Source organism: Agelaius phoeniceus, chromosome 1 (assembly GCF_051311805.1).
Source record: "Agelaius phoeniceus isolate bAgePho1 chromosome 1, bAgePho1.hap1, whole genome shotgun sequence".
NCBI classification, from domain to species: Eukaryota; Metazoa; Chordata; class Aves; order Passeriformes; family Icteridae; genus Agelaius; species Agelaius phoeniceus.
Window position 1 is genome coordinate 91,608,153 of NC_135265.1, and position 25,477 is coordinate 91,633,629.

Genomic DNA, 25,477 nt, shown 5'->3' on the forward strand with positions numbered 1-25,477 from the left:
ACAAATGTATTTCACGTGTTATATATCTGTCTACATATGCCCATAACTTAAAATGGGGACTATTTTCCTTAAATGTATAACTTTTTCCTCTCTCTACAAATTCTACTGGTCTTGTCTGAGTCAGTGAGTCCAATATTCATACTCAATATCAAAACAGAGGAGGGCCATTTTCAATCTAAATGATAGAGGAATGAAATAACAGAATTGAAACAAAAAATTAAATGCATTACAAAGAAAAAATAAATATCCACAAAATCCCCACAAAGTTTGCTGCCTAAAAGTTTATTGAACAGATAAACAGATTTCTGAATTACTTATATTCTTCTACAGGTACATATACATGCTTTAAATAGTATATATAATGACTATATTCATTTATAATATGTCCATTGTGTCAAAATTTCCAGCTCCCTGAAATAAAGCCACATTTTACTCTTAGATTGTTTCTTCTGGTGGCATTCATTAAAAATAATTCATAAAACACAGATGGAAATGTTCTGATTTAAGGCAGGCCAAGGCAGAAGGTTTCATGTTGTCACTCTGAGAAAACAGGGTAAGAAACTTAGAACACTTGGATGCACAAAATCATTCTTTTAGATCCCTTCACCTATTCTGTCTTCAGTGTCAGCCCAAGAGATGAAATGCATGTTACTGAGCAGCCTTGTAATTCTAGCACCAGTAAGATGACTGCTTTCTTTTCTCTCTTCCAGTTCTCCTGACACTTGTTTTTAGTCTGCAGTTTCTGATGGAGCCCAGAGTCTGAAGGCCTTCCTCAAAGATCATCCTTACCATGAGGAAAGATAGACTTTCCCAAGGGGCTGGAAAAAGAAGATGTGTAAGAAATGAGGACACAGATGAAAAGCCACATTTTTGAAGGTTTCTGTTATCTGAACAGGATTGCATTTTACTTGTGACCTTCACTCATAACATCTCTGTGCTGCACCTTCCAGCCATGGCAGTGCCTCAGCAGGCTTTTGCATTGTTCTGACCCAGCTGCCTACACCCTCACAAGACTGCAGTGCTGAATAAAGTCTAATATCTGTGTTCCATTTGTGTGCAAAAACTTCAAAGGCACAAATAAATTCCACTGCTTATTTATGAAACACTTTGGAGCTGTGGCAATGGACAGGAATTGATGCACAACCACAGCATTACTAGTTTGAACTGAAGTGCCAGTGCCAACTTCGTAGAAAAACTGACATGAAGGCAACGAACTGAGAGAGCGAACCTCACCCTAAACTTTAAAACATGCCACAATGCTGTTGTTTCTGGCAATCTGAAACAAGTCTCTTGAAGTTGTTTTCCTAGGACCCACATCTGTTCTGTAGTGTTGGAAAGTCACAGTGGGGAGGAGGGGTGGAGAAACAAACATCAGGCAAGGGGGTGTTTTTTTGAAAGGCACCAATTCCCTTCCTATTTCCATGGCCTTCTATTTCAGACTTTGAAAGTACAACATGCTCCAGTAATTTGGAAATATTACTGCCTACCTCAAGCCCAAATTGTTGCTTCAAAATGTGGAATTTCTGAATTTCCCCACAGCTTACATCCTTGCGTAAAACTGTTCTGCAACGCTCACTAATTTACTGGTTTCTTTGTCAAGGCAGACGCTTCTAAAGACAACCTGAACTGCCTTATGCCAGAGGATGGAGATATATTAGCATTTCAGGGCCAAAACAATCAATTAATTGGTAATAACTACTAGAATTAATCAGCCTTGTCTATCTGGTTTTGTTACTCAGAAATAAAACACCAGCATGACTTTCCTGCTGTCACTTCTGTTCATTTTTTCTATATATTTTGCTTAATCTTAGACAGCATCATATCTGAATTTATTTAAAAGTCATGCCTCATATTATTTTTCAGTATCTCTGCTATTCCCTGTATCATGACAGCTTATGGAAATTAGGTGTTCTGCTTGCTGGGTGTATTTTCAGGAGGGGAAATAGGAGGTGGGAGTGCTTATTAGGAACACCGGAAGGATCCAGTGATGGTATGGCTTCTACCTTTGCATCTGCAGGAATGCTAAATGTGTGACTATAGACTCTTAACAGGCATTTGAAGTAGGACTAAAACAAGGTGGCAAAAGTCACCAATCCTTGCCAGCCCAAAAGCAAATACGTTTTTGCTTAGGCCATCAGCAGCCAGTCAGAGGCTTGGTAATAATAACAAAAATGCTCAGGTGAAACCTTGTGAGGGTTTAGGAGAAAATATTATATCTCCGCCTCAAGAACAGAAATGTCCTTCAGACAGCTAGAGCAGATACCGGGCTTATACAGTTTCAGCTTTGCTATTGTTATGTACTGCTGATTGTTTATCCACTTCCAGGATGGAAATGCAAGTACCATATCCACAAACACAGACCTGTTGGTGACATTTCACAAATATTCTGAGCCAAAAGGGTCTTCTTTTATGAATAAACTCCAGACATCCATGTTGAACTTAAACCTAGTTGGCCAAATTCAACTGTCCAGTCCTGACCTTCTATTTTATGAATTTCATTCTTCTAGATATTACTGTTTGAAGCCTTTCCATAATTTATAGCACGTTACTCCACACTTTCTTTAGTTTTCAAAGCCAGGTCCTAAATAAAGACCGAAAAACACTTCAAACAACTTAATCCTTCCTAGAAAAGGCTGTTAGCATTCAAAGATGACATTATATCAAAAGCAAAGGTTAAACTCCAGAATGCATTCTTTGAATGAAGTAACAAAAGCTCCATTATAGCCTTTGATCACTTGAGCTCACCTGTAGGAAATGTTACACCTTTTTATTAAACTGTTGAATTGTCTTTGCTGTACAAGCTGGAGACATTCTTGACAGGCTTAAAGTCATTAACACCTCTGAGGAATGCTCAGCAGAGCCTATAATACTCTCTCGTGTCTATGCATGTTAGTATAGTAACTCTGTACTTTCCTAACAGCCCAGGCACTCTTTCCTTTTCTTATTTCTTTAACAGATATATTGAAATGAGTATATTGGCAAAAAATAGTACATTGGCAAATTATCTGTGACACAAATGTGCACAGCAAAATATCTAACACTATCAAGAAATAAAGACCCTATCACTAAATTAGAAAATTTTTTATTTACCATGAGAGGTTTTTTAAACAAATCACCACTTAATTACTGTAAAGAAAACCAAACAAGTCTGCTTTCTAATTGGCAGCTGGGCAGTACATTTAGCATTGTCCATTACCAACTGCAGTACACAGTCAATTAATTTTTCATTCAGGGAACCTACACTCACATTCTCTACACAAACTGACACATATACCTGCCATGCCTTTCCTCCCCCTCTTGAGCATTAACTACTTGTATATAAATGTATATGCATGAAAATATGGACTATTAAAATAAAAAATCAAGATCAACATTATATCTTTAGTTTCTCTTCCTTTAAAGATTGCTGCATATTTTTTTTAGTTTTAGAAGCGCTGCCAAATATAAACGTGTTTTCTCTTAAAAGTAAGTAAATAAACTAGCTTATAAGGATTTTCTGACAATCCAGACTGTTATTTAGTTCTAATATCTTTACCAATGAACAGCTGAAAGCTATTTCCCCCCAGTCTCTGTGGATGCTTTTTTTTCTCCTTTTATTTCTTCAGTTCTTTTGCACAGCTCATCTCTTTATGCTTAAAGATTATTTTTATGAAGAGGAGCAGTCCTACATGGATACACTCTCAAACACACAGAGAACTAGGAGCTCATTCTCCTTTTCTTCCCAAGTTATGCTCCATATACATTACACCTTACATGTCACAAAGCTGTTGAATATTTCTAATAACAATTTACACTTCAGGTTCTGAGACATCTTCTGCTGAATAAGCACTCACATACATGAAAGCTGACTTCAAGATCATCCCTGTATGCGCATACAAAAAGAATTCTTACATAGCAATGAATGCTATGAAACAGGTGAGGGCCACCAACTATCAAATATAAATTATGACAGATTTTTAAAAAGAGCATGTGTATGTCCTTTAAAAAAGGAAATGCACCTGCTGTCTGTACTGTAGCTGAAGCCTCCCACACAGCCTCATGCAATCAGCAAAAACTAACTTTACGTCCTTCTTTCCCACTAGATCTATGATTTTCTTAGAGAACTTCTGACTTACGCTTCTATTCTTGGCCTATTTAGAGATAACTATTCAGTGGAGGCTTACAGTGAGCTTCTGGATCTTAATCCTGCTGTCTCGATTAGTCTCTCTAATGATTACACAGTTTGATTGCCTCAGAGGGAGGTGGAGAAGAATGGGGTAGAGTGAAGGGAGCAGTTTGTGTAGTCCCCATTAGCTCCTGATTAGAGGAAAAACAAGATAGTGTCATGTTGTCTGAGTTCAGTGGGGAGGAAGGTAACGTGCCTCAGAATAATTCTGTACAATCAAGAGATTAGATGGATTAAATGTAACCAAACCTTTCCTAAAACAGAAGCGATGAGCAATATGTTTTTAAATGGTAAACACTGACTAATTTGTTGACTCATTTGTGAGTGTCTACTAACACAGCAAGAGCACTGGTGAGAATAAAGCAGCTGCCCATACCTGTTTCCATGCTGAATCACATGGAATGGATTTAAGATTCCTGCGCCAATATGACTTCATTCACTGAAGATTTCTGTCCTGCTCCCTTTTCTGACTCAACTGGTCAATAAAAATTCAGTATTTTCTAAAACTATGAATTTTTCTGTACCTTTGGGTGACCAGAACAAATGAGTGAAAACTAGCTCACTTGGAAGAAATTTTCATCAGCAGTTTCTTCTTAGATATGAGCGATTTAGACTTTGTATTTTTCATAATTTGAAAATGGTTTTCATAAAAATTAAATCAGAAAAACAACAACATAAATTTATTTGCTAATTCCCTTTGAAAAATTATACAAAAATAAGCCTAATACACCTTTCATTTTTCTACTTTTGATCATTTCTTAAATTAACAAATAATGATTTCCTTATTTCATTTTATGAAAATACCTCATTATTTGACGTAATGTGTGTAAATGCTTTATCAAATGTCTTCAGTCTCTGGAGAACAATTTAATCTTTTCTGCAATCATGGTGCTGTCAGATGCAGAAAGCAATATTCACTCTGCACAGAAAAGTCCTTTTTAGTCCTCATAAGAGCCCTACTGTGTGATAATATTCACAGCAGTGAAAACACAGGAGCATATCTATTCTCTCTTAAAAGCTTATACTGATGGCTTAAACTGAGAACAGCAGCTCCTCCAAATCCAAAAAAAAAAACATACCACCCTAATCAAGCAAACTTCATCTGTGCTGCTTATTAATTTTTAAAAGTCATATATCCCGAATGTTAGCCTGCTCCTCCCTTCAAGGCACAACATTCAGAAGAGAGGAGTAACTGCAGTGAAGTATGCAAGCTACACGTCCCAAAATTATTTGGAAAGCAAGTGCAACTCCTTCCTATACGTACAGTAACACCAGAAGAGTGGAGGAGCTGTTGTCTGTCCCTTGCTTTCCTCACAACAGCAAAAAAAAGATAAGTATATAAAGTTAATGTTAAATAAGTCTTTATAAGGAATTTATGTAATTGGTTTAAAATTATGTATCATCAAGAGAAATTAGCAAGGCAATCTCTGTAAGGAGAGAAAGACTATATTTTATGAGGTTAGGCAGCATAACTGGAAAATAGAGATTTCTGAAGTCCTTTATCAGATGAAATGCAGGAGCTCTTTGTTTCCAAAAATGTTTTAGTGCATGTAACTCCACTTAGAACCAACTCAAGGATCTAAAAATTAAAGTAACAGCATAGGAAAACTGAAAGTTTACAGCTCATGTAGACACATGGCCTAAAGCTGACAACAAACTCAGACAAAGCCTGGAAAAACTTTTTAATTGCTCTTGGCTTCAGATCCCTGGCCTTCAGTCACCAGGATGTATCTCAGATTAGCATTCCCAAACCTGTTTAATTCATAAATGCTTATCACAGAATCGTAGAACAGACTGGGTTGGAAGTGACCTGTATAGGTCACCTGGTTCCAACCCTCCTGCCATGGCCAGGGACACCTTTCACAAGACCAGGTTGCTCAAAGCCCCATCCAATCTGGCCTTGAACATTCACACGGATGGGGCATCCATGTCTCCAAGCAACTTGCTCCAGTGTTCCATTGCCCTCACAGTAAAGAAACTCTTCATTATGTCAAATCTAAATCCACCATTTTCAGTTTAAAACCAATACCCCTTCTCCTTTTGCTACAGGCCTTACTACATAGCTTGTCTGCTTCTCTCTTCTAAGCCCCTTTAAGTAATGAAAGACCACAATCAGGTCTTTCCTGAGCCTTCTTTTCTCCAGGTCGAGCAACCACAACTCTCTCAGCCTTTCTCTATGAAGTAAGGACAGTTACCTACACAACTTTCCACCAATGCCTAAACTGGACAGTTCTCAGAACCACTCTTTCCTCATTTGGAGTCAGAATCTGATGTTTACTCACCTTGTAATAGGACATAAAATGAGTAATGGTGGGGAAAGAGATTTACTGACAATCAGAGAAAAACTCACAGGACTGAGTTTTTCAAATACAGGCACCCTTCTTGCTGGAAGCTCAGCCTCAATTAGAAAAGTATAGGCAGTAGCTGACTTACAGATCTGAAAGGACAGGTTAACATGGGTGTTTTAACAAAAAAAAAAAAATAGTGATTTTCAAATAGTCATCCCAAAATTGCACTTTTTTCAGATCATTTGTTGAGTAACCTTAGTAATCATTAAAGGAATTTAGGGATTCTTTTGACACATTATGCATCACAAGCAGAAGCTAGAAAGTCACAACACTAAAAAAAGAAGTTGGTTGCCCTAGGCGTGTTTCAGCTTACTGTCAGCTCAGTCTGTTCTAGTGTTTCACTTGTAATAGCTCCCTTGCTGCACTTATGACTAATAACAATAAAATATTAACAAAATAGTTTTCCTTGGTGGTGACTCTAGAGACAGGAATGAAAGACCTTGTTGTGTCCTCTGCTTTGTTTCTAGCCTGACAAGTAGTTTTGCTCCATTGCTACTGTAACATTTTGATGCCAAAGGGATCAGCAACAGCAGTACTGCTGTATTCACCTCTGGTCTAAGAATAAACAGCCTGCTATGCTCTCCTCACCTTAGAGGGAATTTTTATTCTGTCGTGCCTCTTCCTTCTCAGCTAGAACTTCCTAATACTCTCCAACTTCCTTGAGCATTTCCCACTATTCCCAGATGTTGCTAAAAGACACGATGATGTTTTCCGTCCTTGGGCTGTCTTGCTGCCCATGTTGAACTCCCTTTCATCTCTTCCAGCTCCTTCTGCACTCATTCAGCCCTCAGCTGCAGATCTGAGAGCTCCTCCAATTCCCAGAGCCTCCAGAGTGATGCTTTCTTCAAAAACCAACTCTCTTCCCCCTGTACTGCAGCGATGGATGTGAAATGTTTGCCAGTTCTCAGAAGTCTCTCCTGTAAAATCACCCCAAAATACCCAACAGATTAAATTTGAAATTTATAACAATATATTTTTATTTCACTGTAATTACTTCTTGTTTGTAAACATGCCTACAGGTCCCAGGTGAAATTGGGCACTACCCATAGGAATAAACAGCCCTTGAGAATTTGCCATATAAATTTAAATAGACCAAAGATAAGGGAAGCAGATACTATAATTCTGATTATCTCATTTCATTCCAAAGTACAGCTGAATTTGTGCAAAACATGTGGCAATTGCAGCAAAAGGGTTCAGGCTGTACTATGAACTTGATACTTTGTATACTGAATTTTTATTGTTTTCTAGGTTTTTTGTGAAAGCTTTGTGTGCTTCTAGGACTTACAGAATTATGATCTATTTGTTTCAGCACTAGGGCCTTATGAACAAGGGGTCTGTTAAGGGTTTCTCAAACATCTCATTCAAGCTAAACTGTGAAGAAAATTTAGTTTCTTTAAACCAATTAAGGTCTATGTTTTTAATCCCTTTGGTGATGTCACATGAATGTACAATTGTATGTGCAAGTTAGGATGTATTCTTAGAATAAGAGCAAATAAAATTTAAGTGAAAAAACCAAACCAAACTAAACTAAACTAAACTAAAATAAATAAATAAAATAATTTGTAAAAGTCAGGCACTAACCAATAATACCAAGGTTGACTTTGCATTGTCTGCGTTGTTTGTAGCCTGTCATTCAAACCAAATGATGCCTTTAAAATATGTTTTGCAAATGGTGTGACAAGATTGGCAAATACTTGTGCTTTCACAGAGGTTTGCCCTTTGTCCTCATGCTGTGATTCTAACCTCTTTGTGGTAGATCCACAGTTTGTCCTCTCAGACTCTTTCATTCTGGTGCCTTTTTAATGCTCACACCAGTCAACTCCAATTGCAACATCCCTTGGCATTGTAGTGGTGATGCGATTCACATTACCACTGGCACTTCATCTCCTGATAATTGCCTAATTAATTTACTGTGTAATCACCATTGTTTCCAGCAACTTTGTTACATGATTGCTGCCTCATTTCCACAAAGCAGCACATCTTGGTTTTGACAGGGTCGAACCATGTGATGTTTGAAGACTTGTGAACTTCATGACATCTGGAGGCTTGAAAACCCTTTTGTCATAGCTCAGATGTGAAAGCTGAGTCCACTTGAGGTGTGCCATCATCCTTATATGGGCAAAAAAAAATCTCTCTCTAACCTCCAAACCAGAATATTTCTGTGATTAACTTACACATTCACAAAAATAAATACATTCTAGATACATAGAAACTTCTATCAGTTAGGAAAATTTCAGCAAAAATAGATATGGTAAGTGCTGCATATGTCACAGTATGCTGGGGATTTTATTTCTCTAAGTGTCTCTTTTATACACTGCAGTCTCCATACTTTTCCACATTTTCTGTTCTTTGCTTCTGTTTTCAACCAAATTACTTTTTTCCTAAGGTTTTTGTTCCATTTCTCTAAGCTCTTGCATTTTATTCACTCATTGAGAAGAATTTTTAAACAAGACTTTCAAGGCATTTCAAGAACAGTGAAATGTGGTCTTCTCATCCCACAGTCATAGAAAAAACAGGGAAAAAAGCATCCCCAGTGATTCACTACAAACATGGTATCTTATAAATGCTAATTTTTATCTTCATTTTTCTCATGCACAGGAGAATTGCTCATTTTTGTACCAGCTCTGTTTGGTTTTAGAAAATAGTTAAAGGAATCAGGAACTCGTTGCAGTTCAAACTGATAAATTTTCCCCAAATTCTTGGATTGTATAAGCATTTAATAGCCTACAACCTGAACAAACATTGACATAAATGAGAACTATGCCTGCAGATCAGTAGCAGAAGCAGAGTTGGATGGAGTTTTTGGACAATCTGGGAACTAATCAGTTGGAATTAATCCAGCATGTGACACACTCTTTGCTTCAATTTTTTGGGCTGGAGGCCAGGGACACCTATTTTAAATGAGACTTTTGAACCTCCCTGAGAATGCTGAGCACATTTCACTGGGTACAACCACATATACAAATAGAACGGAGTCTGGACTCAGATGAAACCAAAACCACTTTTTCTATTGAAGACTTCTCCAGTGAAACAGGCCAGAAGGGTGATGTTCACTATTGTTTAAATATCTGCCAAACTGCAGCTTTAATATTAATGGCTTATTCAGGTCATGCCATTTCTTAACGGGTTTTTTTGTATCATCCTCTATGATATTTATGCTAATGGCCAAATACTTTCAATGAACCTAATTTCGAGCTTCAGTGAAATAACTTCTACACATCTAATTTAAAAAGTAGAACACTTAATTTAAACAGAATATACATAAAAGGGTTTTTTTTCTCTTTTGCCTTATACTGCTATTGTTAAGCATGAATCAGATATGAAATCTAAGCTTGTTACTGGGAAAAAATCCATTCACATTCAAAGTTTAATGTTACTCAGCTCTCCATACAATCACTGCAATAACACTTTATCTGCCTATTATGAGTGTCCTTGACAGAATGTTCGCAGAGCTAATCATTTCCAGAGGAAAAAATAGACATGAGGGCAAGAGGATATGTACATATTTTTATATATGTGTGTGTATACAAGTATATATGCTCGTGGAGCTGATTTTTTTCTGCTCTGGACATTTGCAACTTCTTACTGAAGTCATAAGTCTTCCTATAAGTCACTATAACCCAAGCAAGGAAATCAAGGCTTCAGGATTCAGTCAGGTTTATAAATTCTTTCAATTACATAAATAGTTTTGAAATTCTTAAAATAATAACAATTGCTGTATATTGATTCATACAATCAATTGTATATTTATTCATTCACCTTATTGAAGAAAATGTTATCAAATATGATCCCACTCAGTGGTTATTATGGTGAAATCACACACCCAAACAACAAAGTACTTCAGAAAGGTATGGCATGATTCCATTCAACTATTTACAGTTGCTGGCCTAATACACATTCTGGTGCAACTTCTTTTTTAACCTCCTAATGAAACCTAATACTGCGGATTGGAGTCTATCTCCTCAAAACTGCAGCTTACAGGATACCTCTGCGGTGCATTAATCTTTTAACCCCTTGAGGCATACTGAACATCAATTACACAGTGCTGCTGCCCAGAGGTGAGATATGTGAGCTGGAGCTAAAGACAGACTACAGCAGCGGCATCTTACACACAGATCATGAGCAATCCATCTTCTTCAGGGTGTGGGGGCAGGACAACTTTGGAAAGCCATCAAGGCGTAATGCTGTATTTGAGTGTATTTGCGGCTAAAACTAACTTGTCACACAAGGAAGAGCTCGCAAATCATCCTGACCTTCCTGACCCCGTGCAATCTGCGGCTGAGGAGCACAGGCTGTTAAAGAGCCTCGCAAGGTCCACACAAAAGAAGCAAAAAAGGACTCTCACAACTACCCTGGATTTCTCAGAGCATCCAGTTTAGGAGGAGGATGGAAAGTAAACACCACAAGCAAAATTGAGAGTTATCATTGGTATTGCTTAAAGACAAGACAAAATCCACTATGATAAAAAATGGGGCTAATCAGCTCAAAAAACACTATATGAGCCCCCTGCTACTGAGATTTCCTAGCAGCTGCAACTACTAAAAAGTGAGTTTTTCCTACATAATAAAGTTCCCATAGAAATTGCAATAACTGTATGCCTGCTCTGTATTTCCTTTTAGGCACTAAGTTTATTCTTAATGCATTTGTCACATTAAGACAGTAAGAGTTTTTATGGCTTTAGGAAGTACAAATCTAAAATATACAAAGTGGTTATGAACTTCAGCTTGCTTTAGGATACACAGAACTTGTCAGGGCAACCAGTACTTGCTGTTATAGGACTAGATGCTTGTGTCATAAATACATGAATACCTTTTATGAGTAGCTACCTACAGTTTCATCAAGGCTTGCCTGGTTGCTCTGACACATTGCTCTCCACTCAAAAACTCACAAAAGCAGCTGGTTCAAGAAACTTCTAAAACACTGATTAAAGGATGCATTGACTGACTAACTGACTGATAAATTTATACTGAATAATTGATGTTTAAGAGAATAATAGATGCATTTTCCAAAGATTTTTAATGAGTCATCCTGCAGCTGAAGAAAGGGAATGAGGAGCCAGGAACCAACAGTGGGGTCAGGCTGCAAAACTAAGACCTTATTACTGGCTTTTTATTGTTCTTTTATTTCTGTTTGAGAGAATAGCATGGAAATAGAAGAAGTCTGCATTTGTGTGTGTTCAAAACTGTACATATCTTGATACCTATTGCATAGCTAATGAACTATCAAATCAGTGCACATTACTGGATAATTTCTTTCTTTGGAAATAGTGGGAGTACCTCTTCCTGTGGCAATTTTTTCTTGAGGTTGGTATTCACTGCCTGCTCAATAACATCTCTGAATTTAATCTCTAAACTTCTAATTATTATCTAATTAATTAATTAATGTTTCATCCAACATTGCTATTTACTGTGTTTTAAGAATATTTCCCATTTTAGAGATATCTGTTAATATAAGAAGTGATCTACGCTGGCTAAATGTGTAAAGGCATAAATATTTCTCTAGAAATCAGATAGAGAAGCCACTACTGTAGAAGTCAGTCCTGCTGTTTGTCCAACCATTGTCTGTGACATCCATAAGTCAGTCAAGACTGTCTGCTCCTGCTCACCAACACCCTTCACAGATATAGATTTTTAGAATGCAAAGCAGTTTCCATGGGCCTGTGGACCTGCCCAAAGTTCCTCAGTAGCCCAGGCACAACTAAATTTGTCAGCTTTAAGATAAGGAACAAATAATTTTTTTCATACTTTTTTTCATAGGGTGGTAACATTAATTTTTTTTACTGCAGCAGAGCAGGTGCCATCTTCTACTCAAGCCCAGTCTCTGCCTAAAGATAGCTGAAGTAATCCCTATTTACCTCTTGTTTCTACTCTTGCCTTCATTTGAAATAATATCAGTATTTTAAATACCTGAACAGAGGCATGAAATATTAAGGAATTTGCTTGAACTGTATAACCAAAGAATTAAATGCAGTAAGTAAACACTCACTTTAGGAAAGTCAAACATTACATAGATTATAGCTCTTCCTAGAATTAGCATGTTGCAGCTGCAGAAGCTTGCTGTGATGGTAAATACCTTTGTACAATCACAGCCTTTATACAAGGGGGAAAAAGACTAGATTGAAGTTGGGTATTTTGCACACCCATAAACAGACTTGAACCTGGCAGCAGAAGTGCTGGGCTTGCTGAAGTTTGTGGAGTCACTGATTTTAGTAGGGTTAGGGTCTCATTCCCTCTTTTTTATTTTTAATTATTGGTGGGGTTGGCAGCATCTTTCATTAGTGGAGCAGTTCTTAGCTCTCTTAGATCTTCAACTTCTAGATAGATAAAGCTAATCTAAAATAGGCTCCCTCTAGGGTTAATGGATGCAGATAGACATCTCCAGAGGGTGTATCATCCCACCTAGTTTTGATGTATACCAATGAAGAACTGCCCTCAGGAGATGCATGTTTCTCTCTGCTGATTATAGAGAAAATATAAATGACTGGTGCATTTAGGTGTCTAGCTTTCAGATAGCTAACTTTACATTAAACAAACACCACTCTGAATAGAGATATAGATGTAGGTATTTTATAAATTCTTGTGATCTCACTTCCAAAATGAAAATAAAAATTCAGAATAAAGAAATGATGCACGAAAACTGCTTTATAAACACATAAAATAAGTTAATGGGTCTCTCCCAACACCATTAAACTTTCCATAACATTCTAGATAATCCTTATTTCTTTGATTGGTCTGAGTAAAGCAGTTTTATGTTATATTATTAGCCACACAACTAGAGTAATAGTCATTGCTTTCATACATGCACACTTAGATACCAGGTTCTGTGTGTGGCTCTCAGAATGTCTCACAAACATTAATGAATTTAACTTCCCTGTGAGCAAAATAGTTCTATTGTGTTTCCTATACAGCTGTTGAAACCACAACAGCACACATGGAATAGATTCTAATGCTTCAGAACTACAAAGTTTCATTTAATGCCCAACTTATGAAACAAAGACTTTTGAAAGTTGCTTTCTGGAGGAAATTATTCTTGGCAGCAGTGCCAAAATTACAACCATCCTTCATTTTTGTGCAACCTGTGATTGGCAATTTTCATATGAGAGAAGATTAAAATCAGACATGCTGAGATACTCGAAAATCTTGTTGAATAAATAAATATTTTTCTATAGCATTTTGGATGAAGATTTGCAGATTAATATATGACATAGTCCTATCTATCACAATACACTATACATAGGTATGTTGAGTGTATATCATAGAACTAGTTGGGAAAAAGTTATCACCATAATTTTTGAAATGCTTACCCTTTAAGCACAGAGTTTATTCTGAATTAGAATAAAAATATTTTAAATAATTATTAAATTTATTATTGGAATATTTTTTAAAGTATTGTACCTGTACTTATGGAAAAAAATGCATTTAATTTCATATGTCAAAAAACACCTTAGACCTGTATGCTAATAGGTAATCATGTATTCCATATATTGTATAATCTGCATGTTTACACATATATATGCCAGAGAGGTTCAGAGGTAAAAAGCCAGTAACACTGGAGACTACGTTAAAAATTTCAGAAGATTGTGGTTTATTATTTTGATCATTGAGAAATGTTTTTAATACATTTTTACAAGCATATAACTCACTGTGGGTAGAACATTTCCATATGCTATTTAAAGTTGTTCATAAACTTGTTCCTTGACATATCACTAGTTCCTTGACAAACCACTAGCATTTTGAAAAAGAAAATTAATCATAATAATATTGACTAGGCTAGACTGCTTTATTTATTGAATGAAAACATCATATCATTCTGTCACTTATTAGTGCAATACTTTAGCATTTTTGATCATAAAAAGGATCATTCTCTAATTTATGAAAATAGGAGACTAGGACTTCTCATATATAATCTTTATATATAGATAAATGCACATCTATATGTAAATCTCTGTACCTGTATGAACACAGAAATTGCAAGGACTTTGCAGTATAATTTATACTTTTAATTATTGGTAAAGAGTACACAACATCTCTTGCATTATTTACTCTGTGAGAACATTCCCATCATTAGGAACAAACTAGCTGTCCCCTGTCCTTAAACAAGCATTACAGGACTTGCTTCTAAAGGCCCCCTGTAGTCCAGAGAGAAATCTATGGGCCTCCAGAGATCACTACACACTGGAGCCATCCAGCTCAGTAGCAAATTCACTGATCCACTAGCTTCTGCCATAATAAAACTGGTGAGCTTTCTTGTTTGTGCACCCAGTTCCCATTTCCAAGAAGAAATTTGAAGAATTTATTTCTGGATAATTTTGCTCAGCATCTCTGCTGCCTCACCTCGCTCAGCCCAAAATACCTCACTCAGGTTTTTTAAGGTGAGCTTTCTCCCCTGTGAGAGAAGGGGGCTGCTCTTTGTATGTGACTGTTCTTGCCTTTCAGTTTATGGGAGAAGAATAGATGACACTGGCTGAAGACACAACAAAGAACACTGGGTGTCTGAAGCATGCAAGTAATACAATACAGGACATTTCTCCCTCTCAAGTTTGCAGTCTGTTGCAGCCACAGGGCTTTTCTCAGCAGATGAGCTTACCTGCCTTAGCACTGCTTTTGGATCTTGGTGCCAGAAATACACAGAAAAGCATCTACTAATTATCTGATAAATGTGTTTGTTCATGTCTGAAGTGCAGCTTATCTAATTGCCAGTCCCTTCCTATCTTCCTCTAAGGGGTGGGTTTAGCTGAGAATTCTCCCAAAGAGCTTGCTTTTCATGTGAGTAATTATGTGCTTTGCTTGCTTCGAAGGGATATTAGCTCATCTGCCAATGACAGCAAAGGAAAAAAAAACTCAAGGAGATTCAGATCTAAAATAATACCGAAGCAAAGAATTTTGGATTTGTGGCTTTAGACTTCATTAAAATTAAAATAAAGTTATCAGTAAGCCTTGCTAGAAACTACTAGAAGATCTGTGTTACTGGAAATGCTGTCTTCAGGGCATAAACTTGTAAGGCCAGGTCACTAATCAGTTTCATACTTGGGAGCCAGGAGATTGGAAAAGTAATAAAAATAATCAAATGAACAAGAAAAAAATAGAGGTTATTAAAAGTGTAAATTCTTGCAAGCTCTTGCAAACTTTGCAAATCTCTTCACAACCACTTACTCATCTGAAACTCCCATGACTTTCTGGGTGCTAGCAACTTCAAGGCCCAGATGTCCCTTCCTTTATGTTTTGCAAATCTTTAGGAGCTACTACCAACCTGCAAAAGCTAGAAAATGGTTTAGCTTCTTGCTATGTCTACTGCACTTAGAACAAGAGGAGAAGGACTCAGTCCATTTCATAGGATATATAAGCATTGACTTGCCTGGAATATGGCTGAGCTTATTTAATACAGTAGAAAGTATTAATCTGGATAACAATGATAACTTGTAATATATTTTACATATGATTTAAAATAATGTTTGCATTTCTCATTAGAACAATTCACAATGTGGCTGAAGGAGAATGTTAATACAGTTAGACAGTTATGTAGGTTCATTTGAACATAACCTTCCATCTTGTATATTATTCTGATACAGGCAGATACTACCCCTTCTGCCAGTACATATAATACAGCCTCATCTCAGCAAAACACATTACAATTCAGCATAATTTCACTGAAGGAAAAAAACCAAACCGAAGATTTGGAACATTCACAGAAGACAAGCAATTATAGGAGATCAACGCATCTTTATTTTATTTATCAGGTCACTGTAAGTTTTCTCACACATACAGAGCGAAAAATGGATGAAATACAAGTGAAACAAAAGTATGGCAGTATCCAGCATATCTTAGTAACAAAGAAACAAATTTCTGTTTCTCAGCAGACTAGACTTGTGTAAACTCACAAATAACCTACTCTGACTATAAATTTACCCTTCTTATACATTATCATCCTCCTTTTGACTTTTTCTTCTGAATATGTTGTGACTGACATGGTTGTCTGTAAACCCCACCAAAGTGGGAAAATAAATTAAATAATTGTCCATTGTTAGAAGTAATGCAAGGAGCTGCTACTCCTATGGGAATACATTTTCAGCAGGACAGCGCAATTTGATGTGGCATTCTTATTTAGAAGATGTGCAAATTAACCATGAAAGTACAGTACTCCTGGCTGAGTGGAAATACCTACAGAGATGTTGTTTTAACACCTTATCTGTACCACAGCAGATGTCTCACAGCAGCGCTCCATGCAAGCACTGTCTTGTAAGAGGGAAGCCCAATACTGAAACACAGAGAGGTTCTATCTCACAGAGTCTTCAAGCTTTTGAAGAAAAAAAAAGGGGAGACTAAGATACACTAAGTAAAATATTAGTAAAATAGACTACTGGACTGTTACAGCTAATAGCTTTTGTCCCACTTGCACACTCCATTCCAAAACAACATAGGAAGAAACCCAGATGATTTCTGGCAGAAGCACTATGGAGAAAAGTAAAAGCATTGCTGCAGCCATTTCTTTGATGCTCCCACAAACAACTACAAGGAAGTATGAGGATTCAATGGCAAGATGGCGGAGAGAGACATTCAAAGTTCCCTGATACTGTTATGAAACAAGAAAACTCCTGCAAAATACCTTACTCTTTAGAACGAATTTGAAAAAAAAAAACCCTAAACCAAAGATTGCCAAGTAGCCTGGAGGAAAATTATATAAAAGATCCCTTCCCTCTTCTCTTCTAACCTACTCCACCTCCTGCCTCCTTTATCACTCTAGTTCTTTCCCTTCAGCTAATCATTCCTGAAAAACAAAACAAAAGAAAATAAGGCTTTTTCATCGAGGAGATGGAATGACCCGCAAATACTACCACCAAGTGGTAGTATTCTGTGGTATCCTTCTTGCCATTATTTATCTTATTTTCTGTTCTAAGGTCATGCCTTATTTAGATAGGGAATTACATTTATTCCACAGTATCTAGAACAGCCTCAGGTTTGCCTGGTTCCTCTTACTATATCAAACAACATATAGCAACTAGAAATGTCACTGAACTGTATGACAAAGAAAATTGTGAAGCAACATACTTAACTTCTTTCAGCTGAAAGGTTTGTCTTCACCCAGTACAGTTTGGGAGGAACAATAAAGAGAAGGTGAAATACCTGGTATGATTCCCTCTCACTCCTAAGTGCAGTTATTTACTGTATAGTTGCACTATTTAAGTGAATTGAAGCAAGACCAACTGCACGTGGTCAAGAATTTTGACCCTCTATCAAGATCATCTAAATAAGAACAATTTTATTAAGAAAAAAATGGGATTCAAGAAACAGATAAATCCATGAATTAATTTTACCCCAAATCCTGTAATAACTCTCAAAATTTCAGCACTTAAGTGAAAGAATAACCCAAAAGGTAAGCTTTTTTATATATATAAAGTATTTGCAGATTCTTGTTGATGTTATTTTGTGAGTTGTGAAGCAGTACAGAATTTGAGTCAGTGATGTCTGAGCCTTGGTTCAACAGGGCTGACATTTTTGACTTATTTACCAAGACCTTTCTTTATTTACATTAGAAGATTTTTTCATGTATAAATTCAATATGTCACTTATTTTGGAAGTCAGTGACTTTGTTGATTATCTGTTTCAGACATTCATTAACCATTAAACAGCTGAAGTAAACACTCATTGCCATGACATTTTGGGTGTGATTCCTTTGTTGGTTTAAATGTAGCAGTCTATCTTTAGTGAATGGGCATATAAACTTCTGTCAGTGGAGACAGATGTCTCAAATCAGATGTCTAAACACAGGCATCTAGAGCTGTTTGGGCTATTTGGGATGTTTGTAAGGCAGATATGACACAGGTCCTACGGGAAAGTTAAATCTTTCTGTGATGGCAGCAAAAAGCAGGTTGGGATACCTTAGCTTGTCTGCAATGACAAGAGAGGCCTTTTTTAGGCAAATGAATCAAACCTCAAATCAGTGCACTGAAGAAGAACCCTTCAGTATTTTTGGTCAACTGACTTGACTCAGTCAATTGAATCAAGGACTTTCTAGTCCTCAGTCCACCCTTAGTGGTGGAGAGCCTTCCAAATTAGAGAGAATTTACAGCAAGTTCACACCATGGTCCACTACAAAAGACATAAATTTTGTGACAAGACCCACTGGGTAAAAATGCAAGATTCCAGGAGGGATTGTTCATAACAATTCTCTCACTTTCAGAAATTGCTGAAATTTTGAAAGCAAAGCAAGATGTCACATGATATTCAATTTCTAGATTATTTGAAGATTTGTAATAATACTTATAACAATGCCAAGTAGTCAGAAAAAGGATGAAATTTTTCCTGCTTCTTTCTGAGAAGTTGGAACATAAATTGAGACTTCATATGAAGCTTACGTGATACTCTGATTGACTTCTCATTCAGATTTTCATAACCCACCATCATGAATGCAAAAAAGAATGATACTTTGGCTGACCAACAATGGCCACCTAAGTTGCAGGTATTTAGAAAAAAAAAACTTAAATCCTTTAGCAGATACGAATCCAAACCTGATTGAATTCTAATAACATTTGGATGTCTAAATACCTTAAACGCCTTCAAAAATCCATGTATAAGAGTGTATTTCTCCTGCAGATGCACTCATTACTGAAGAAAATTGCAAGTATACATTGCACTATCTAGCACCAGAACCAGCCTAAACACAGCCTCCCAAAGGTTGTTTGCAATTGAGTTTCTCAGGCACACTTTGATCCTGCAATGCTCAAGACAACTGAAGTTATGTTACCTAGGCTAATTTACTGAGTCAATGGCACAGTTAGTCTAACATATGTATAGTAAACTCTTAAATTTCAGTAGGTTTCAACTCATAAACTTTAGCATTTTAAAATCACTAAGTACAAGACAGGCAAATATAGTCAATTAAATTATTTCACCCTAGCAACACAAAAAAACTTAGAGTATCCATGCTTTAAAGCAGCTTGAAGCCAGAGGCTTTTTCCTATGATGGTAATTTACAATGTCATATGAATCTGTGAGCTTCTCTAGATTTAAGTTTATATTTGTGAGTTTTAATTTAAGAATTCTCTGGTTTGACATAGATTTATATTTGACAACACCTAGCACACCTTTTATATATCCTCAAAAAAATGTTATAAAGCTGTTTTGAATATTAAAGGTACCCAAGTTTTTCGCCACTGAATTCAATACAAACCTTGTTATTCAAATAAAGGAAATCAGAATTAGATACTCAGTGAATACCTAATGGATGGTACTAAACCATAGCACTAATGAATGGCATTAATAGGGGTAGTTGTGAACAAATACTTCTTGGGAAAAGACTTTTCAAGTCAGTTAAATGAGTATTCAGTTAAATTATAGTTTCGGATTTCTGAGTTACATTCATTATTCTCATTCAGCCCATAGAAGATACAGTTTCCATTAGACCTTCCAGTTTGACTGGCAAAGTAATAAAGAGCTGCGAAAAGCAGCAATGGTTCATTCTGATATATGTTTGCCTTTTAAGAGTAATTTTGACTCTATTACTTTATTATTTCTTGTTACATCCTGTGTTGAAATTATTGCTACAGACACTGTAAACATGAGCATATAACAATGTTGTTATAAATTCTGTTCTGATTAACAGTCATCAAGCCTGTATTTCATTGAAATGATCTGCATTTGTGAGAAATACACTAAAGGCCAAGCGATTCTTAGCTGCAGTTATTTTTACCAGCACTTTTTACCAGTACTTTGTTGTTTTCGATGCAAGGAAGAAAATTAGGTTATCACCTTGTAATGTTCATATCTACTTTTATAGCAGAATCTGAAGCTGGATCTCAGTCTATTGTGATATATATGGACTGATTTTCGAACACTTTGATAAACTTACCAAGAATATGCATGTGCTGCAATACAAGTTTAGCTCCTTCCAAAGGCTGGACCTAAAAGTTTAATTCTGTACACAACACTGAACTGTACATGCAATACTTTCATTATCTTTTTCTTTTCTGCTGCCTTCAAAGTAAATCTGCCTTACCACTGCAAAAGACACTCCCATATTCACACAGAGACAAACAGAGACACACATAGCTACCCTTTCTCTTTTCCCTATACTTTCTTTTTCCTTGAATCCCTCTTCCCATCTCTATAACTAGTGCTCCCTTCTAAGGAAAAGTTCAAAGACTGAGAGGTTTGGTACTATTTGGATAAGCATGAAATCTTGTTGCTTATCCCAATTACACAAAACCTCTAAGTCTTTTGAACTTTTTCCTTAGAAGGGAGCACACAAAATTTTATGCTTATTCAGGACACCTGGATTTCAAACCTGAGCTGGAATTTTATGAGGACAGTCTCTCTCTTATGGTTTAGTACACATACTAGAGTGAATAAAGAAATAAGAAGAGAAAAAAAAAGTTTGCCAATAATCCTCCTGTCTCATCTCTTTCTGTAAGATGAAACAGATTAAATTACTTATCCATCACAAGAAAGCTGTCAGGGTTTTTAATTCACAACCTATTGCATATGCATTACTTTTCAGAATGAACATGATATGTTGCTACCTCCTGATGTATTTCAGCACCAAAAGTTTCAGACTCAACAATGCAGAAAAAAAGTAACACAGTGTAAGAAGACTTTTTAAAAATCTTATGATAACAGTAGTAAAACTGTACCTAAATTTGTCAGCATACAGGTTTGCATGTACTTCATATATTTCATTTTTCATATTATTTAAGTTCTGGCATCAAAAACTTACACTCAAATTTCCCCTTTGTCACTTTGCAGGTTGAATAAAATCCTTGAGATTATGATTTGCCTTTTAGTCTTGAACCTGGTCTCCTGCTCCTCTAGCAATAACATCTATAGAGTAGCTGAGCACTTCAGCTTAAGCTTTATTTTCTGTAGTTACCACTGTTGATAACAGTATGATTTTGAGTTAGAGAACATTATTACAATGCAAGTTCAAATGGTTGGAGTATTGCCCCATAAGAAGGGAGTGACAGAGACAGCAAAGTGTCTGCCCTTCTGGTGGTTCCCGTAACAGGCTTCTTAGCTGAGTTTCTTCCCGTGTCCCTGGTTATGACAGTACCATCAGAAACATTTATGTTTCATACCAGTGGTTCTTCCAGAGTGCAGTAGACCCATAGTAAAATAATGAAAGTGGCATTATTTAACATTAAATGTCATAACACTTGACAGGTTCATGTAAATGAGGACCTTACTAGGCAAAAAAAAAAAAAAGCTTCATTTTCTTTAAAGTGAATTCAGGACTAAAATAACAACTGATCCAGGCTGGAATCCAGGAACACAGTGTCTGAGACACACATAGACACAAATTAGCTTCTCTTAGTCTCACTGCTTTTTCAGTCAGGAAAGTGTAATTCTCCTATTTTGGTATGAATTGCATAATCCTCAGAAAAACCTTCTCTATTTTACCCTTTCTTCAGCTGTTACAAAGACAGAAGAGACAGAGGGGAAGGAAGGGGAGGGAGGGAGAGTGACGAGGGCTTGGCTGAGTGGCAGCACAGAAGAGGACCAGCAGTTCGGGTCCCCACCTTCTCTCCCTCTCTGTCAGAAACACAGCAGAGGTGCTTTCAGACCTAAATGGAGAAAGTCAATGTGTTCCTCCCCTGTTGTCACAGCAAACATAGCAGGTTTGGCTGTGATATGGCTTCCACCTTTCTCATCTTCTTGCCTTGTCAGAAGGTTGCCGTCATTTAGAAAGGTACGCAGCATTTTGAAAGGATTAGGGTATAAAACACAATTCAGTCCTTTACAAAAGAGAGACGGGGAAGGGGAAGGGCAAAAGCAAAGTGTCAGGTGCTAGAGAGTGACTGGACGAGGACAATGTGCACAAGTAAATATAGCAGATTGACTGAACCCCTATTCCTGTGAAGTAGGGGTATAAAAAAATTATGGATGACAAATACTGCCAGGGCAAAGCAGAAGGAGAAAAATGTAGTTTATGACAGTGTGCAAAGGCAAAAGATTAGGTGACACCAGCAAGGGGAAGGTCACGCCCTCAAAAAAGCACTAGTTTTTCAATTTAATACAGACATGGAAAGCTTTGTCTTTACTATTAACTGCACTTTAGCTACATACTTTTACAGTAATGGCAACAAAGCTGCTTATCATTGTACTACTGAAGCCTGACAAGGTGGAGCTTCTCCCTTTTTAGCTTTTCCCTTAAAGTTCATGCCAGAAAATCCCCCCAAATAATCAGATTGCCCACATCTTTCCCCCAATAAATATATGTCCTTGCACGTAAGATTTGCAGCTTTTCTTCTATTTGATTCCAAGACAGGTTTCATCCTCAACATTTATTATTTTATGTGTTCTTTGTTGTTTTTTCAGTTTTAAGCTTTTTTGTTGTTGTCGTTTGATACATTTAATTAACAAAACAAAGAAAAAACAATTTTTCTTAACACTTTCTCATTTTTGCTCCTCCTGGATGACAGCAAACACCATTATAATTCTTAAAAACATGACTGTAAAGCCTGGAACTACCAAAACCACTCAATTTGTTAATTGCTGAGAGAAACTTTACTTAATGTCATAATTGCTGCCCTCAATCAAGAGTTTCAAAAGATTTTTTGTTCCTAAATGTCTGTTATGGAAAGGATATTACCTGACTCAGAAATTACAGGAGGATGTTGGCAAGCTCTAAGTTCTCTGGTCAGGACTTCAGCAGTCCAGCTAAATTCTTTTCTACACTGTCAGCATCTACTTGGCCACAGCCCAATCCCATTTATCCTGGAACAGCCATGACCAGTCTGGACAAAAGGGTATAAAGTAGTGAGGTAACAACTCCAAGTTCATGTTGCTCCTTAAATTGCTGTAGTCTGTCCTGAACATGATTTGAATCGATTATGCGAAGCATGTGGATAAAAGCTCACGGTACTGAGCAAGTGTATAACACTCCACAGTTCTAAGAATTAAAGAAGTCATAGTATAGGCATCCAAATTCATGGCTATTTAACTATTGAAGTTGAAATAACTACTAAATTTAAAAGATACTATGAGATGGCAGTATTAATTAAGAAAACTATAACTGTTATCATAGAAATTGTTTATGATAAAAAATATGTGATATTATGACCTAAAAATGTTAGTGGGAGAACATGAATGCAATCCATCATACAGGGATACCTAAATCTGAAAGCAGATCTCATAATACTCATTGGAAAGTTACAGGTATTCCATCCTTTTTACCCATTTTATGTAACTCATGAGAGAAGACAGAGAAAGTTACTACTCATTATAATGGAAGTACAGAATCTTAATCTGCATAATCAAACTTAATTAAAGACTAAGAAGTAATGCATATGAACAGACCTGTAATTTTGGCCTTCCCTGATCTCCAAGTTAGGCAGGACACTTCTTTTTCATCTCCAGAATGTGTATTTTCATCAAGGTTTTATAAGGCTAGCTGGCTTTCAAAGGAGAAGTTTTAATAAAAAAGATTATTCAAATAACAACAATTGTGCCCAATCTGGATTAGTAATTTTTTTATCCTGGTTAAGTATGCCCCACACTTGGTTTTGGCACTTTGGAATAAGATTACACACCAACTGAGTTTTCTTGGTTCAGTTGCTCTTATTTTTTGTCATGTTTTCATTCCTGTCCACGATTCAAAGGCCAATAGTATACAAGCAGGTACCACAGTGATAGACCATTTTCTATTCAGTAGCTGTAGAAATCTTTAGACAAAGATTTTTGCCAAAAGCTTCTTACATTGAAACTGTTAGCTATTAGATATATTAAACCTTAAACTCTGGATAATTTTATATCACATTCTTCATCATTACCTCTGAGCTATCTGTTACCTCTCCCTACCAAAACCATTAAGTTGTGCTTTAAACAAAATCAGCTCCTTCAAGCTGAGAATGACAGCCAGTCAGTGCATAACATGTTTCATGATAAGTCAAGAAAACTTTGTCAAAGGCACCCAGACTCCACTTTTTTACAAAATGAGGTTTATAATGAGGTTGTAATCCTCAAGCAGAGCTGTGAAGTATCTCAGTCTATCAGGCTTTATCCTAAAACTCGTACTGAGAATTTCAAAACAAATTTGAAAAGTCTGCAGAATTAAAGGTCTGTAAACTGACATGCAATGGATATGCTTAGCATACATCAAATATATGTCAGCAATAAGGACTGCCATTCAAGAAAGAAATTTTGCTGGACGTTGCAGGTTGTCATCTTTAGGGCTGCAGTTCTGATGCAGACAGCTCATCTATTATGCTCCACAAGTCTTCAGTTTGTGGATATCTTAGTACAGAACTATCCAATTAATTGCTTGGAGCTGTAGTAATGTTATGCATGACAAGCAGGAAAATTGCTCTGATTAGGCAAAAGTGCAGAGTCAGACCTCAGAACAATGCAGTTGTATTTCCTTGTGAATACACAGGACAGAAAAAGTACGACAGCTCTTCTTTTTGAGTGGATGTGAAATAGGTACTTGATGCTTTCATTAAAAATCAAATAAATAGCATTTTTATATCATTGCTGTCACAGAGGGCCACCAGACCCCTTTTACTGAAGGAGAAACATCTGTCTTTGAATGGCATGCTTGGAACAACACTTTCTCTTTCTATTGGAACATCAACAGAAATTCTCTCTACTGGAAGTACATGAAGAGACGCGAGCATACCTCATCTAGAATCACTGCAAATATATTGCCATTTCTTTCTCTCCTACTCCTGAGCAAATTTTATCTTTTCCTAGGAATCCTTCCGAATATGTTTGTGGCAGAGACACCACATCCTGACCACTTCAGGAGAACACAAATTTCAGTCTATCTGTAAAAAGGGGATTAAAACTGAGACAAGTGAATAATTAAATATAATAGAGAAATTAAATTAAATCAGAAAAGTGTTTACCTTAAGACAAAAAAGCAGAGGAAGATCAGACATTCCAAAGCCAAAAAAAAACAGAGAAAAACAAGATATCTTGTGTTCTAGTTTTACAAGCAACAGGTTCTAGCAGCAAGGCAGATGTCAACCTGGAAC

General features: G+C 36.6%; 1 long non-coding RNA gene across 1 annotated transcript; it reads right to left on the reverse strand.

Annotated features, from left to right (window-relative positions):
• Window positions 1-271: 271 nt before the first annotated feature.
• On the reverse strand, window positions 272-25,477 carry LOC143695898 (uncharacterized). The gene is made up of 3 exons (XR_013185356.1): window positions 25,349-25,477; window positions 7,102-7,430; window positions 272-818 (listed from the first exon to the last, which is right to left on the reverse strand). It is a non-coding gene; the product is annotated as an uncharacterized LOC143695898 (long non-coding RNA).